This window comes from Choloepus didactylus, chromosome 3 (assembly GCF_015220235.1).
Source record: "Choloepus didactylus isolate mChoDid1 chromosome 3, mChoDid1.pri, whole genome shotgun sequence".
In the NCBI taxonomy this organism is placed as follows: domain Eukaryota; kingdom Metazoa; phylum Chordata; class Mammalia; order Pilosa; family Megalonychidae; genus Choloepus; species Choloepus didactylus.
The window spans coordinates 73,195,218-73,211,278 of NC_051309.1; the positions used below are offsets into that span (position 1 = coordinate 73,195,218).

General features: G+C 34.9%; 1 pseudogene; it reads right to left on the bottom strand.

The window, feature by feature from the left end:
* The window catches only part of LOC119529479, a 90,897-nt pseudogene that overhangs the window by 61,132 nt on the left and 13,704 nt on the right, over window positions 1–16,061 (bottom strand).

Below are 16,061 nucleotides of genomic sequence, written 5' to 3' on the forward strand. Positions count from 1 at the left end.
TCTACTAATAGGTATGATATTATTTATACTAAAGCACCTTCAATGGAAATGAAGATATATCATAGAGAAGGAAACAGAAAGCCCTGAAAATTTTCAAGTTTTTATGTTTTTTTTATGCCACTAAAGGATGGATTCTTTGTTTAACGGAGCAGCTTAATGACTTCTTAGGTATTCAAAATTCATCCCAGAATTTTCTATGGAGTAATGGTAGCAGAGATCTCAATTGTGTAAGCCAGATGATAGAGTGAGAAGATATTTTTTGTAAAATGGAACCCATATAAAAGGGGAGAGGTTAGGTGATGTCATCAACAGGGTGATGTAAGGCATTCCTTGAAAACGCCTCCCCAGAGATGTCATGAATAAAAAGACAAATCCCACTTGCTTAGAACTATGGAGGAGATTGAGACTGTAAAAGGACTCCACAAATGCTGAACCAAAGAAACAGAAAAATATCAGGTAGGAAAACTCCATCCCAGACCTCCAGTTGCTACCCATTCCCTTTCCCATCACTTATCCTTCTAAGATTGGGAGTCACAGAGGGAACACAGAGGAACATGATTCCCACCATGGACAGACATTGTAGAGTGATTCACAGCAGTGTGTTAAAACTCCATGCACATCCAAGCCAGGGAACTAAGTCCACAGAGACCCACAGCAAAACACAAGCTACTGAGAAGAGCTTCATACAAAAGGGCCCCCAAAAAGAAAGAGAGAGAAAGAGAGAAAGAGAGAGAGAGAGAGAGAGAGAGAGAGAGAGAGAGAGACAGAGACAGAGACAGAGACAGAGACAGAGAGAGAGACAGAGAGAGAGAGACAGAGAAAGAAGACCAACAAGACATCTTGTGCTCTCACACTTTCCTGTTTCTGTTGGCTATACCACCTAAAGACAATACAAGTTTTCTGAATTGAGCCACCTTTCTGGATTGACTGAAATCTGGCTTCCTGAGGTGAGACACATTAGCAGGAAATAAACTGGAGGCAGTAGAGCCTTACAGAAAGACAAAGTGGGATTAAGTTAACCTACTGAAAGATACAATGGGTTGAGGAACTGAGAAGTATAAAGAAAATGGGACACTTTTCTTTTGGGGGAGAGAATTTAAACAAATCATATGAACTGGGAGAAAATTCTGCACTAAAATATGCAGAACGGAGTAAGATTATCACACAAAAATCAGAAGAAAGGAAACCCACTGGAGAAATTGCACAAAAAGTGCAATCTTAAAAAACTGTATGACATATCCAGGGTAAGAATCAGATGAAAAAGAGCTGGGAGAATCTGAACAATTAAACACAAGGTCCTCCAAATGTCTATAATGAGTTAGACCAACCATCAAAGAACCTTAACACAAAGCCAATAAACAGTAAAACCCTAAACAAGAGGGAGAAATGTACCTTCAGAGTTTATTCATCAAGATACTCAGATGTCTAGGCATCATCAAAAAATTACAAGTCATCCTAAGAAATAGGGAGATATGGCTCAAGGGAACAAATAAAAACTTTGGAGGAGGCTCAGAGGTTGGAACAATTAATCAAAGTTCAAACAAATTCTTTAATCAATTCAAAGAGATGAAGGGACATATGCATGAAGAGATAAAGGATATTAAAAAGACAACGTAAATAACAATCATAAATGTTTATGCACCCAATCAAGGTGCCAGAGACACTGGCAAAACTAAAGGAAGCAGTTGATGTTTCCACAATAATTGTGGGAGACTTCAACACATCACTGTCTCCTATAGATAGATCAATCAGACAGAAGACCAATAAGGAAATTGAAAACCTAAACAATCTGATAAATGAATTGGATTTAAAAGACATATATAGAACATTACATCCCAAATCACCAGGATACACATTCTTCTCTAGTGCTCATGGAACTTTTTCCAGAATAGATCATATGCTGGGACATAAAACAAGCCTCAACAAATTTAAAAAAAATTCAAATTATTCAAAGCACATTCTCTGACCACAGTGAAATACAATTAGAAGTCAATAACCATCAGAGACTTAGAAAATTCACAAATATCTGGAGGTTAAACAACATGCTCCTAAACAATCATTGGTTAAAGAAGAAATAGCAAGAGTAATTGCTAAATATATAGAGATGAATGAAAATGAGAACACAACATACCAAAACCTATGGGATGCAGCAAAAGCAGTACTGAGGGGGAAATTTATAGCACTAAATGCATATATTAAAAGGGAAGAATGAGCTAAAATCAAAGAACTAATGAAGCAGTAGAAGAAGTTAGAAAATGAACAGCAAACCAATCCTAAACCAAGTAGAAGAAAAGAAATAACAAGGATTAAAGTCAAAATAAATGACACAGAGAGCAAAAAAACAATGAAGAGGTTTAATAACACCAAAAGTTTGTTCTTTGAGAAGACCAACAAGATTGAAAAGCCCCTAGCTAGACTGATGAAATAAAAAAGAGAGAAGACCCATATAAACAAAATGATGAATGAGAAAGGTGACATTGCTGCAGATCCTGAAGAAATTTAAAAAATTATAAGAGGATACTATGAACAACTGTATGCCAACAAACTGGATAACATAGAGGAAATAGACAATTTCCTGGAAACATATGAACAAACTAGACTGACCAGAGAAGAAACAGAAGAATTCAACTAACCAATCACAAGCAAAGAGATACAATCAGTCATCAAAAAGCTTCCCACAAATAAATGCCCAGGGCCAGATGGCTTCACAGGGGAATTCTAACAAACTTTCCAAAAAGAACTGACACCAATCTTACTTAAACTCTTTCAAAACATCAAAGAAAATGGCTGAAGTATGTACTTCCTTTACAGTAACAACACGGAATATTAATGGATTGAACTCCCCAATCAAAAGACACAGATTGGGAGAATAGATAAGAAATCATGATCCAATTTCTTGTTGTTTATAAGAGAATCACTATAGGCCCCAAAATATAAATAAATTGAAAGTGAAAGGATGGAAAAAATAATCCATGCAAAAAGTAATCCAAAATAGCTAGGGTAGCTATAGTAATATAAAACAAAATAGATTTTAAGCAAAAAACTGCTATGAGACAAAAAGGGAAGTATATATTAATAAATGGGCAATCTATCAAGAAGAAATAACAATAATAAGCAGTTATGTACCTATCTTCAGTCCCCCAAAATACATGAGGCAAACACTGGAAAAAAGAAAGGGTAAAATAGACACTTCTACAGTAAAATCGGAGACTTCAAAACAACACTTCCACCAATAGATAGACCATCTAGTTGGACGATTAATAAGGAAACAGAGAACTTGAGTAATGTGATAAATGAACCCTCATCCATTGCTGGTAGGAATGTAAAGTGGTGCATGTACTGTGGAAAACAGTTTGGTCATTCTGTAGGAAACTAAATAGAGAATTGCCATGTGATCCAGCAATCGTGCTACCAGGCATAAACCAAGAAGAACTGAAAGCAGGGACATTTGAACACTGATGTTAATAGTGGCACTATTTATATTTGCCAAAAAATGGTAACAATCCATGTCCATCAGCTGATGAGTGGATAAACAAAATGTGGTATATACATAAGAGGTATATTATTCAGCTGTAAGAAGGAATGAAGTCCTGATGCATGCGGCAACAGAGATTAACTATGAGGACATTATGTTGAATGAAATAAGCAAGAAACAAAAGGACAGATATTGTATGAACTCATTAATGTGAACTAATTGTAATAAGAAACCCATGAAGTTAAAATCTAGAACATAGGTTACAAGGAGATAGAATGAGCGTGATGATCAGGAGCTGATGCTTCATTTGTGTAGAATTTTTAATTAGGTTGATTGTAAAATTTGGAAATGAATAGAGATGATGGTAGCACATTTTTTGCAAGTATAATTAATGGGCAATCATGTGCTTGTGGTTAAAAAGGGAAGTTTAGGGTCATGTATGTCACTAGAAGGAAAGCTAGAGGATAAAACATGGCACTGTTTAACAAATGAATCCTGTTGTGGATGATCACTGTGGTCACTAGTGCACATATAAGTATATTTTGTCATTAACTAGAAGAAATGTATATCATTATTATAAGGTGTTAATAACAGGGTAGAAAAAGGTAAACAATACACCTAATGCAAACTATGGACTACAGTTAACAGCATTATTTAATATTCTTTCCATTGTAACAAATGTACCACCCCAATGCCATGTGTGAATAATAAAGGCTTATAAGGGGTGCGGGGTTTACTTTGTGAGGTAACAAAAATGTTCTAAAATTGATAGTGTTGATGAATACACAATTCTGTAATTACACTGTGAGCCATTTATTGTAAACTTTGGATGGACTGTATGGTGTGTGAATATATCACAATAAAACTGCTGAAAGATTTTTAAAAATCAGTAGTGTTTCTCTACTCTGGTAATGAGTATTCTTAAGAGGAAATCAAGAAAAATGTTCTATTTACAATAGCAAATAAAAGAATCAGGTATCTAGGAATAAGTTTAGCCAAGGATGTAAAACACTTGTACAGAGAAAACTACAAAACATTGCTAAAAGAAATCAAAGAAGAACTAAATCTATTGAAGGACACTGTGTGTTCATGGGGTGTAACACTAATTATTATTAAAATATTAATTCTATCCAAAGTTTAGAGATTCAATTCAATCCCAGTTAAAATTCCAACAGCTTACTTTGCATAAGTGGAAAAGCCAATCGGAAAATTTATTAGGAAGGTAAGGGGGCCCCAAATAGCCAAAAACAACTTGAGAAGAAGAAAGAAGTTTGATGACTCATACTTCCTGACTTTAAATAATATTAGAAAGCTATGGTAGTCAAAACAGCATGGTATAGGTACAAAAATAGACATATCAACAAAAGGAATTGAATTGAGAGAACAGAAATATATCCTCACACTTATGGCCAATTTATTTTCAACAAGACTGTGAAGTCCCTTCATTTGGGAAAGAATAGTCTCTTCAACAAATGTTGCTGGGAGAGCTGGATATCCATATGCAAAAGAATGAAGGTGGATTTCTATCAGACATGATATGCAAAGATTAACTGATCATGGATCAAAAACTAGATATAAGAACCAGGAACATAAAACTCCTGGAAGAAAACATAGGGAAGCATCTTCAGGGCCTATTATTAAGCAATGGTTCTTAGACCTTAGACCAAATGCAGAAACAACAAAGGAAAAATAAATAAAAGGGACTCTTGAATATTAAAAACTTTTGTGCACCAAAGGACTTTGTCACAAAACTGAAAATAAAACCTATTCAGCAGTAGAAAATATTTGGACACAATATATTCAATAAGAGGTTAATATCCAGAATATATAAATTAATCCTACAGCTCAACAATAAAAAGACAAATGACCCAATAAAAAATTGAGCAAAAGATGTGAATACACATCTCTTCAAAGAGGATACACAAACAGCTAAAAAGCACATTAAAACATGTCAACATCACTGGTTATTAGAGAAATGAATATCAAAACCACAATGAGATATCATTTCACACCCACTAGAGTGGCTACTATTAAAAAATAAGACAAAATGTTACCAGTGTAGGAGAGGATGTGGACATATAGGGACACTCATTCACTGCTGGTAGAAATGCAAAATGGTACAGCCACTGAGAAAGACAGTTTGACATTCCTCAGGGAGCTAAATAGAGAATTACCATATGACCCGGCAATCCCACTATGAGTTACATAACCAAAAGAATTGAAAGAAGGAACTCGAACAGATGTTTGCACACCAATATTCATAGCAGCAATATTCACAATTGCTAAAAGATGGAATCAACTGATGAGTCCATCAACTGATAAACAAAATGTGCTTATCAACTGTTAAGCAAAATGTGCTATATATGAATGTTAGAATATTACTCAGCTGTAAGAAGAAATGAAGTCCTGATGCATGAAACAACATGGATGAACCTGGAAGACATTATCCTGGATGAAATAAGCCAGACACAAAAGAACAAATATTGAACTACTTCACTGATATGAACTAATCATAATAGGCAAACTCATAGATTCGGAATCTAGACCATAGGTTACCAGGGAAGAGATCTGGGGTAAAGAATGAGGAGCTAATGCTTAGTTTGTACAGAAATTCTATTTCGGTCGATTATAAAGTTTTGGACATTGATGGTCATGATGGCAGCACATTATTGTGAATGTCATAGCACTGAATTATGTATGTGAATGTGGTTGAAGGGGGAAATTTTGTGTCATGTATGTTACTTAGAATGAACATTAGAAGATAAAACATGGAACTGTTTATAACAGTGAACTCTGTTATGGACAATGGGCGTGGATTAATGGTACAGTATAAGAAAGCTTTTTCATGAATAATAACAAATGTACAACACTAATACAAGGTACTAATATTAGGATGGTATATGGTAGATGAAAAAATATACTCAATTTAAACTCAGGACTATAGGTAATAGTATTATTTTAATATTCTTTCACCATTTGTAACAAAGGTGCCACACTAATGCAAACTCTCAACAAAAGGTGGGTATATAAGAATGCTGTATAATTTATATGACTTTTCTGTAAACCAACAGCTTCAATAATTAAAAACAATGCTAATAATTATTTCAAAAAGTAGAGAGATGCCCCCAAAGAGGACATGAGGCAAAGGGCAGTGTAAAAACACACTGTTGAATGCAAAATCTGATGCCTGTGGTCCAAAGGCACTTAGAAACAGGAATTTTTACTATTTTGCCTTAAATTGTTTCTGTTTGTTCTATGGTGTAACCCAGCACTGTTTATGTACTGTAAAATAAAGGTCTTAGACCTCATTGATGCTAGTGATAAACTTGGGTAGATTTTATAGACAAAATGAAATTTTAGGTCAGTCTGGTTAAAAATGAAGGAATGGGTAGAAGAAGATCAAAATGTGGATACCAGAAGCAAAAATATATGAAAAAAACATTTTTAACAAATAATGGGAGACTAATGTGAAAAGCCATGGTCACTAAGTGGCTTTATGCCAGTAAGACTGTAAAACTGATGAAATGGAGAGCTATCCACTTCTTTTCATCAAAGGAATGACATTGCAAATCTTTATTATAAGAGAATCCCAGCAGCACAAGGACAACTGTTACTGTCAGTACACACTCTTGCTTAGTGAAAAATGACTTCCCTATTTTTCCCTAGAGATAACATTTCTGTTTCCTCTTACCCTCAACTTTTGTCTTCAAGAGGGCTTTGTTCATTACCCTCATAAACCAAAGAATTCATAGTGGCAAATTTACAATTATTTCTCTTCCATTGATCTCTGAACACAGACTTGTGGGCAGGATCCTTGTCATATTTAACTTAAATCAATTCTGCCTAAAAGATTGCTGGCACCCAGGTAGTACTTAGTGAGTGCATATTATTTACTATGACATCAATGTGTTGTAAATTCAAAATCATGTCTAAAGCCAAGAATTTTTGAAGCGGATTCCTTTGATATTAATTCTGTGGAACAATTTATCATTTAAAAGTCATTGAGTTAAATTAGGTAATATTTTGAGTGTCTAACATGATCCTTTCTTTGTTAGTTCATATCCCTAGGTAATTCTCAAAGGTGCTGAAGTAAAAACCTGCCTGAGTTGATGAATTGAGATGACAGCTGGGTGCATAAAAATTACAAAGGAAAACACCCTTTAGTAGTATTATTTTAATATTTTACTAAAATATTAAAATAATACTATTGCCTATAGTCTGTAGTTTAAATTAGGCATATTCTTTCATCTACCATGTACCACCCTAATATTAGTACCTTGTATTAGTGTTGTACATTTGTTATATTTATTCATATAGATAGAATGAGTAATTCTTTGAAGTGAAAAATCTACTGTCTTTTAATCCTTACAGATGCAAATTATTTTAGTGTTCTCTACTTAATTTTTGAGTACTCTGATAATACTCTCTCAAGAAATATAATTCATCCAAGAAACTCTTCAGTTATGACCAGCCATGATGAAACAGTCCACATCAGATTTTCTGAAATTCCATAAAAATTTATGAAAGAACTAAGAAGGAGAAGTCTCCCATTACAAGAGAAATTGTTTAAAATCAAGAGTGATAATCAGTGATTCTCAAAAATTCTCAAGAGTTGTTAAGGAAAGTTCAGGCAAAGTGAAGAATGTATTAAATAAAATCTCATTGTTAATGTATATCATATTTCAGTTTATTACTGTTGCCAGGCAAGAAGTTTATTTCACATACAAAACAAGCATTATACTTTCACCAATAAATGTAAAATAATACAACCACATCCTATCTGAAAAGTCACTAAACCGGGCTTATTTACTGCTCATATCTGTCAAACAATATCTCTTCATTGGATTAACATCCAATGAAGGTGCCTTCATCTTTTAGCAATTGTGAATAATTCCACTATGAACATTGCTGTGCAAATACCTGTTGTAGTCCCTGCATTCAATCCTCTTGGGTATGTACACAGTAGTGGAATGGCTGGGACATACGGTAATTCTAAAATTAACTCTCTGAGAAACTGCCAAACTGTCTTTCACAGTTTACATTCCTTTCAGCAATGAATGAGTGTTCTTATTTCTCTGTATCCTATCCAATACCTGTAATTTTCCATTTTTTTAGAGCAGCCATTCTACCGGATGTGAAATTATATCTCATTGTGGTTTTGATTTGCATTTCTCTGGTAACTAATGATGTTGAGAATATTTTCATGAGTTTTTGACTATTTGTGTATCTTCTTGGAAGACTTGTCTCTTGAAGTCTTGAGCCAAATTTTAAATTGTATTCTTTGACTTTTTGTTGCTAAATAGAAGGATTTTTAAATGTATTTTGGATATTAAACCTTCATTGATTTGTGGTTTCCAAATATTTTCTCCCATTGTGTAGGTTGCCATTTTACTTTCATGATAAAGTCCTTTGAGGCACAAAGTCTTTAATTTTGATGAGGTCTCATTCATCTATTTTTCTTTTGTTGTTTGTGCTTTGGGTGTAAAGTCTAAGAAACTGTCTAATACAAGACCCTGAAGATGCTTCCCTAGATTTTCATCTAAGATTTTGATAGTTCTGGCTCTTAGATTATGTCTTTGATCAATTGTAAGTTGATTTTTTTTTGGGGGGGGTGTACTTTTTTTTTTTTAATGTTTATTGGGATTGTTCAGATACCTACAATTATCCAAAGATCCAAGGTGTACAATCAGTTGCCCCTGGTACCCTCATACAGCTGTGCATCCATCACCACACTTAATTTTTCTTCAATTTTTAGAAACTTTTCATTAATCCAGACAAGAAATAAAGTGAAAGATGAAAAAAAAGAAAAAAAAAACTGAAAGGAAACTCGAATCCTCCCATATCCCTAACCAACTCCCTTCAATTGTTTACTCTTAGTGTTGGTATAGTACATTTGTTACTTTTTATGAAAGAATTTGAAATACTACTAGCTGTAGTATATGGTTTGCAGTAGGTATATGTTTCTTCCCTATATGCCTGTCTATTATTAACTTCTAGTTGTATTGTCATACATTTGTTCTGGTTCATGGAAGAGATTTTTAGTATTTGTACAGTTAATCATGGACATTGCCCACCATAGGATTCAGTTTTATACATTCCCATCTTTTGACCTCCAACTTTCCTTCTGGTGACATATATGACTCTGAGCTTCCCCCTTCCACCTCATTCACACACCACTTGGTGCTGTTAGTACCTTATATTTAATGTCTATGAGTTTAATATTATAATTAGTTCCTATCAGTGAGACCTTGCAATAATTGTCCTAATGTGTCTGGCTTATTTCACTCAGTATATTGCCCTCGAGGTTTTGTCATCAACCCATTTTTTTTAATATGGTTTTGTTCACTCACCATACATTCCATCCCAAGTAAGTAATCAATAATTTTCTGCATGGTCATACATTTGTGTGTTCACCACCTTCACCACTATCTATATAAGGGCATCTACATTTCTTCCACAAGGCAGGAGGGAGAGTCAAAAAAGGTAGAGAGGCAAAAGAAAGAGGAAAAAAAAATGACAGCTAGGAAGCAGCAGAAGGAAAAATAACCTTAAATCAAAGTAGAATAAAGAATCAGACAATACCACCAATGTCAAGTGTCTAACATGCCTCCCCTATCCCCCACTCTTATCTGCATTCACCTTGGTATATCACCTTTGTTACATTAAAGGAAGCATAATACAATGATTCTATTAGTTACAGTCTCTAGTTTATGCTGATTGCATCCCTTCCCTAATGCCTCCCCATTTTTAACACCTTGCAAGGTTGACATTTGCTTGTTCTCCCTCGTAAAAGAACATATTTGTACATTTTATCGCAATTGTTGAATACTCTAGATTTCAGCAAGTTACATAGTCCCAGTCATTATCTTTCCTCCTTTCTTGTGGTGTCTCACATGATCCCCACCTTCCTCTCTCAACCGTATTCATAGTTACCTTTGTTCAGTGTACTTATATTGTTGTGCTACCATCTCCCAAAATTGTGTTCCAAACCATGCACTCCTGTCTTCTATCACCCTGTAGTGCTCCCTTTAGTATTTCCTGTAGGACAGGTGTCTTGTTCACAAAGTCTCTCATTGTCTGTTTGTCAGAAAATATTTTGAGCTCTCCCTCATATTGGAAGGACAGCTTTGCTGGATACAGGATTCTTGGTTGGCGGTTTTTCTCTTTCAGTGTTTTAAATATATCACACCACTTCCTTCTTGCCTCCATGGTTTCTGCTGAGAGATCCTCACATAGTCTTATTAAGCTTCCTTTGTATGTAATGGATTGCTTTTCTCTTGCTGCTTTCAGGATTCTCTCTTTGTCTTTGACATTTGATAATCTGATTATTAAGTGTCTTGGCGTAGGCCTATTCATATCTCTTCTGTTTGGAGTACGCTGTGCTTCTTGGATCTGTAATTTTATGTCTTTCATAAGAGATAGGAAATTTTCATTAATTATTTCCTCTATTATTGCTTCTGCCCCCTTTCCCTTCTCTTCTCCTTCTGGGACACCAATGATACGTACATTATTGTACTTTGTTTCATCCTTGAGTTCCCAGAGACGTTGCACATATATTTTCATTCTTTTCTCCATCTGCTCCTTTGTGTGTAGGCTTTCAGGTGTTTTGTTCTCCAGTTCCTGAGTGTTTTCTTCTGCCTCTTGAGATCTGCTCTTGTATGTTTCCATTGTGTCTTTCATCTCTTGTATCGTGCCTTTCACTTCCATAGATTCTACTAGTAGGTTTTTTTGAACTTTTGATTTCTGCCGTATACATGGCCAGTGCTTCCTTTACAGCCTCTATCTCTTTTGCAATATCTTCTCTAAACTTTTTGAATTGATTTAGCATTAGTTGTTTAAATTCCTTATCTCAGTTGAAGTGTATGTTTGTTCCTTTGACTGGGCCTTAACTTTGTTTTTCTTAGTGTAGGTTGTAATTTTCTGTTGTCTAGGCATGGTTTCCTTGGTTATCCAAATCAGGTTTTCCCAGACCAGAACAGGCTCAGGTCCCAGAGGGAAGAAATATTCAGTATCTGGTTTCCCTGTGGGTGTGTCTTAGAAAATTGCTCCACCCTTTGATGCCTTGGGTCACTATGCTTTTCTGCCCAGCAGGTGATGCCTGTTAGCCTATAATTCTTGACTGGTGTGAGGAGGTGTGGCCGTGTTCCCCCAGGCTCTGGGGTCTGGTTCTGAATGGAAAGGGCCCCACTCCTTTCCTCCTAGAGAAGACAGACCCCTCAGGTGGAGGACATTATCATTTCAATGGTCTCGCTCTCTGCTTGTGCTGTCTCCACCCTTCCCAGAGTCACAGCCCTGGAAACTGAAAATGACTGGGGCTTTCTCCACTGAGCCAAAAAAGAAACAGATAGTCCCCTTCAGACCCAGACCAAGGTGACCCTCTGGCTCTCCCAGGTCAGTTGTCACCCAAAGCCTCTGTCTGTTTTTTGGGGATGTGTACCTGTAGTGAGCAGTTCACACTCACTACTTAAAACCCCAGTTGGAGCTCAGCTGAGCTGTATTCGCTTGCTGGGAGAGAGCTTCTCTCTGGCACCATGAGGCTTTGCAGCTTGGGCTATGGGGGAGGGGGTTTCATGACTTGGTTCCACAGGTTTTACTTACAGATTTTATGCTGTGTTCTCGGGCATTCCTCCCAATTCAGGTTGGTGTATGATGAGTGGATGGTCTCGTTTGTCCCCCCGCAGTTATTCTGGATTATTTACTAGTTGTTTCTGGTTTTTTATAGTTGTTCCAGGGGGACTACTTAGCTTCCACTCCTCTCTATGCTGCCATCTTGCCCGAGTCCCTGTAAGTTGATTTTTGCATAAGGTGTGAGGTTAGCGTCCTCCTCCTTTCCTTTACAAATGGAGATCTGTTTTTCCAGCACCATTTGTTGAAGAATAAAGAATAGTCTCTAGCAATTGAATGGTTTTTGCCTCCTTGTCAAAAATTAGTTGGCCATAAATGTGAAGGTTGATTTTTGAACCCTCAAATATATTTCATTGGCCTGTGTGTCAGTCCCTGTGCCAGTACATTGCTTATTTGATTACTGTTGTTTTGCAATAAATAATTTTTAAGTTTGGGAAGTCTGAGTCCAATTCATTTTTCTTTGCAAGTTGGCTTTGGCTATTTGGGGGCCGCTTAACCTTCTATATTAATACAATGATTGGCTTCTCCATTTCTGCAAAGGTGTTGGAATTTTGGTTGGGGTTGTCTTGATTCTATAAATAGCTTAGGGTAGGATTCACATGTTAACAAAATTTAGTGTTTTGATCCAAGAACATGTAAAATCCTTCCATTAATTTAGGTCTTCTATAATTTCCTTTAGCAGTGTTTTGTAATTTTCTGTGTACAAGTCCTTTATATACTTGGTGAGATTTTTTTCTAGATATTAGATTATTTGAGTAGCTATAACAAATGGATTCTTTTTTCTTGATTCCTTTTTCTATTTGTTAATTACTTATATATAGAAATACTATTGACTTTTGGGTGTTGATCTTGTAGCCAACCACTTTGCTGAATTCATTTATTAGCTCTTGGAGCTTTAGTGTGTTCTTTCATGATTTTCTGATCATGCTATATGCAGCTAGGGTAAGTTTTACTTCTTCCTTTTCAATTTGGATGCCTTCTATATCGTTTCCTTGCCTAATTTATTTGGCTAGAACATCCAGTGCAATGTTGAATAACAGAGGTGACAGTCAGCATCCATTTTTTGTTACTGATCTTACAGGGAAAATTTTCAGTCTTTCACCATTATGTAGGATATTAACTAAGTTTTTCATATATGCCCTTTTTCATGTTGAGGAAGTTTCATTCTATTCCTAGTGTTCAAAGTGTTTTTTTTTTTTATTTATTTAAAAAGGGTGTTAGCTTTTATCAAATGCTTTTCTGCATCAGTTGAGAAAATTATGTGGTTCCCTCCCATTCTGTTAATATGGTGTATTACATTAATTGATTTTCTTAGGTTGAACCACCCTTGCATACCAGGAATAAATCACACTTGATCATGGGTTATAGTTATTTGAATATGCTGTTGTGTTCAGCTTGTTAGTATTTTGTTGAGTATTTTTTCATCTATATTCATAAGAGATATTGCTCTGTAATTTACTTTTCTTGTGGCTCTGGTATGATGGTGATATTGGCTTTTTTGAATAAATTAAGAAGTGTTCCCTCTTCAATTTTTTGTAAGAGTTTGAGTACGACTAGTGTTAATTCTTGGAATGTTTGCAAAATAATCCTCTGAAATTATCTGATCCAGGGCTTCCCTTTGTTGGGAGGTTTTTGATGACTGATTTAATCTCTGTTATTCTGAAGTTAGTACATGTAATGTATATTTCAAAAAAAAAATCCATTTCACCTAAGTTATCTATTTTAGGCATACAATTGTTCATAGTATCCTCTTATAGCCCTTTTTATTTCACATGGTTTGGAAGTAATGTTTCACTTTTTCATTTCTGATTTTTGTTATTTTTTCCCTCTCTCTTTTTCTTTTTCAGTCTTGGTAAGGGTTTATCAATTTTATTGACCTTTTCAAATAACCAACTTTCTGTTTTGTTGATTGTATTTTTTTCTCTATTTTATTAAACTCTGTTCTCATTTTTATTATTTCCAGATTTCTGCTCATTTTGTGCTCAGTTTTCTCTTCTTTTTCTAGTTTTCCAGTTTTGAGTTAAGTCTCTGATTTGAAGTTTTTCTTTTTTTTTTTAACAGAAGCTTTTAGAGCTATAAGTTTCCCTCTCAGTGCTGCCTTTGCTGCATCCCATAAGTTTTGTATGTTGTGGTTTCTTTTGAATTTGTCTCAATATATTTCCTAATTTTCCTTTAGCCTATTGTTTGTTTAAGAGTATGCTATCTAATTTCCACATATTTGAGAATTTCCCATCTCTCTCTCAGTAATTGACTTCTAGCTTCATCCCATTGTCATCAGAGAAGATACATTGTATGATTTCATATTTTTGAATTTATTGAGTTTTTTTGTGACCTACGATATGGTCTATCATGAAAAATGATTCATGTACACTCAGGAAGAAATGTGTATTCTGTTGTTGGATGAAGTCTGTTAGGTCTAGTTGGTTTAGATTACCATTCAAGTCTTGTGTTCATATTGATCTCCTGATTTGCTTTTTTATTCATATATGACATTGGCATACTTTAGTCTCCTACTATTAATACAGCACCATCATTTTATCTTTTGAAACCTGTCAGGATTAGCTTTATATACTTTAGTGCTCTGATGTTAGGCACATACATATTTATAATTGTTACATATCATTGCTGAATTTGTGCCTTTATCAGAATATAATGACCATCTTCACCCCTTGTAGGTGTTTTTGACTTAAAGCCTATTTTATCTGATGCTAGCATAGCTTTCCCAGCTCTCTTTTGGATATTGTAGCATGATATATTTTTTCAGTCCTTTCATTTTCAGCCATTTTGTGTCTTTGAATTTAAGGTGATTGTGTTGTACATGATGCATATTTAGGTCATACATTTTTAATCCACTCTGCTAATCCCTACCCTTGATTGGATACCTTAATACATTTATATTTAAGGTCACTATTGATAATGCAGGACTTTTTTCTACCATTTGCTATTTGGCCTTTGTGAAACATACTTTTTCCCCCCTCAATTCCTCTGCTAATGTCTAATTTCATATTTATTTGATTTTGTTTGTTGTACCATATTGAGTGTCTTCTCTTTCCTATCTTGATATATTTTTCATATTTTTTGTGGTTACCTAGTGGTTACAATTTAATACCTTATATAAAAAAATCATATTTGGTTTGATGCAAATTTGATTTTAATATCACACACATACACATTTTGTATACCCCTCTAACCTCCTACCCTTTTTTGTACTTGTTAGCATTTATATCTTGGTATGTTGTATGTCTCAAACCACAGATTTATCATCATTTCTTCTGCATTTATATTTTAGCATACAAAATAAGAAATGGAGTTACATACCAAAAAATATATTACAGTAATACTGGCATTTATAAATATCCAAATGGTTACCTTTATTGGAGGTCTTTATCTCTTTATGCTGCTTTGAAACACTGTCAAGTGTTCTTTATATCTAGTCCTAATAAACTCCCTTTAGCATTGCTTGTTATGCAGGTCTAGTGGTGATTAACTCTCTCAGCTTTTTTTCATCTGGTAATGCCTTAATCTCTCCCTCATTGTTGAAATAAATTCTCACCATATAAAAATACATGGCTGGCAGTTGTTTTCCTTCTGCACTTAAAAGTATTTTAACCCACTGCCTTCTCACCTCCAAGGTTGCTGATAAGAAATCACAGTCAATCTAATTGGGACTCCCTTCTATATATCAAATTTTTTTCTCTTGCAGCTTGAGATAAAAGAACTTTCTCCTTGTCCTTTGCATTTCATAGCATGATCAACCTAAATGATGTGTATTTTTCTTCATGTTTATCCTGTTTGGTGTTCTCTGGGTTTTCTTGGATTTGCCTATTCATGCCTTTCACTAAGTTTAGGAAGTTCTCTATCACTATTTCTTTAAATATTCCTTCTTCCCCTTTCTCACTTTCTTCCCTTTTGATATTCCTATAAAACATATATTAGTATGCTTGATGGTTTCCCACAGGTC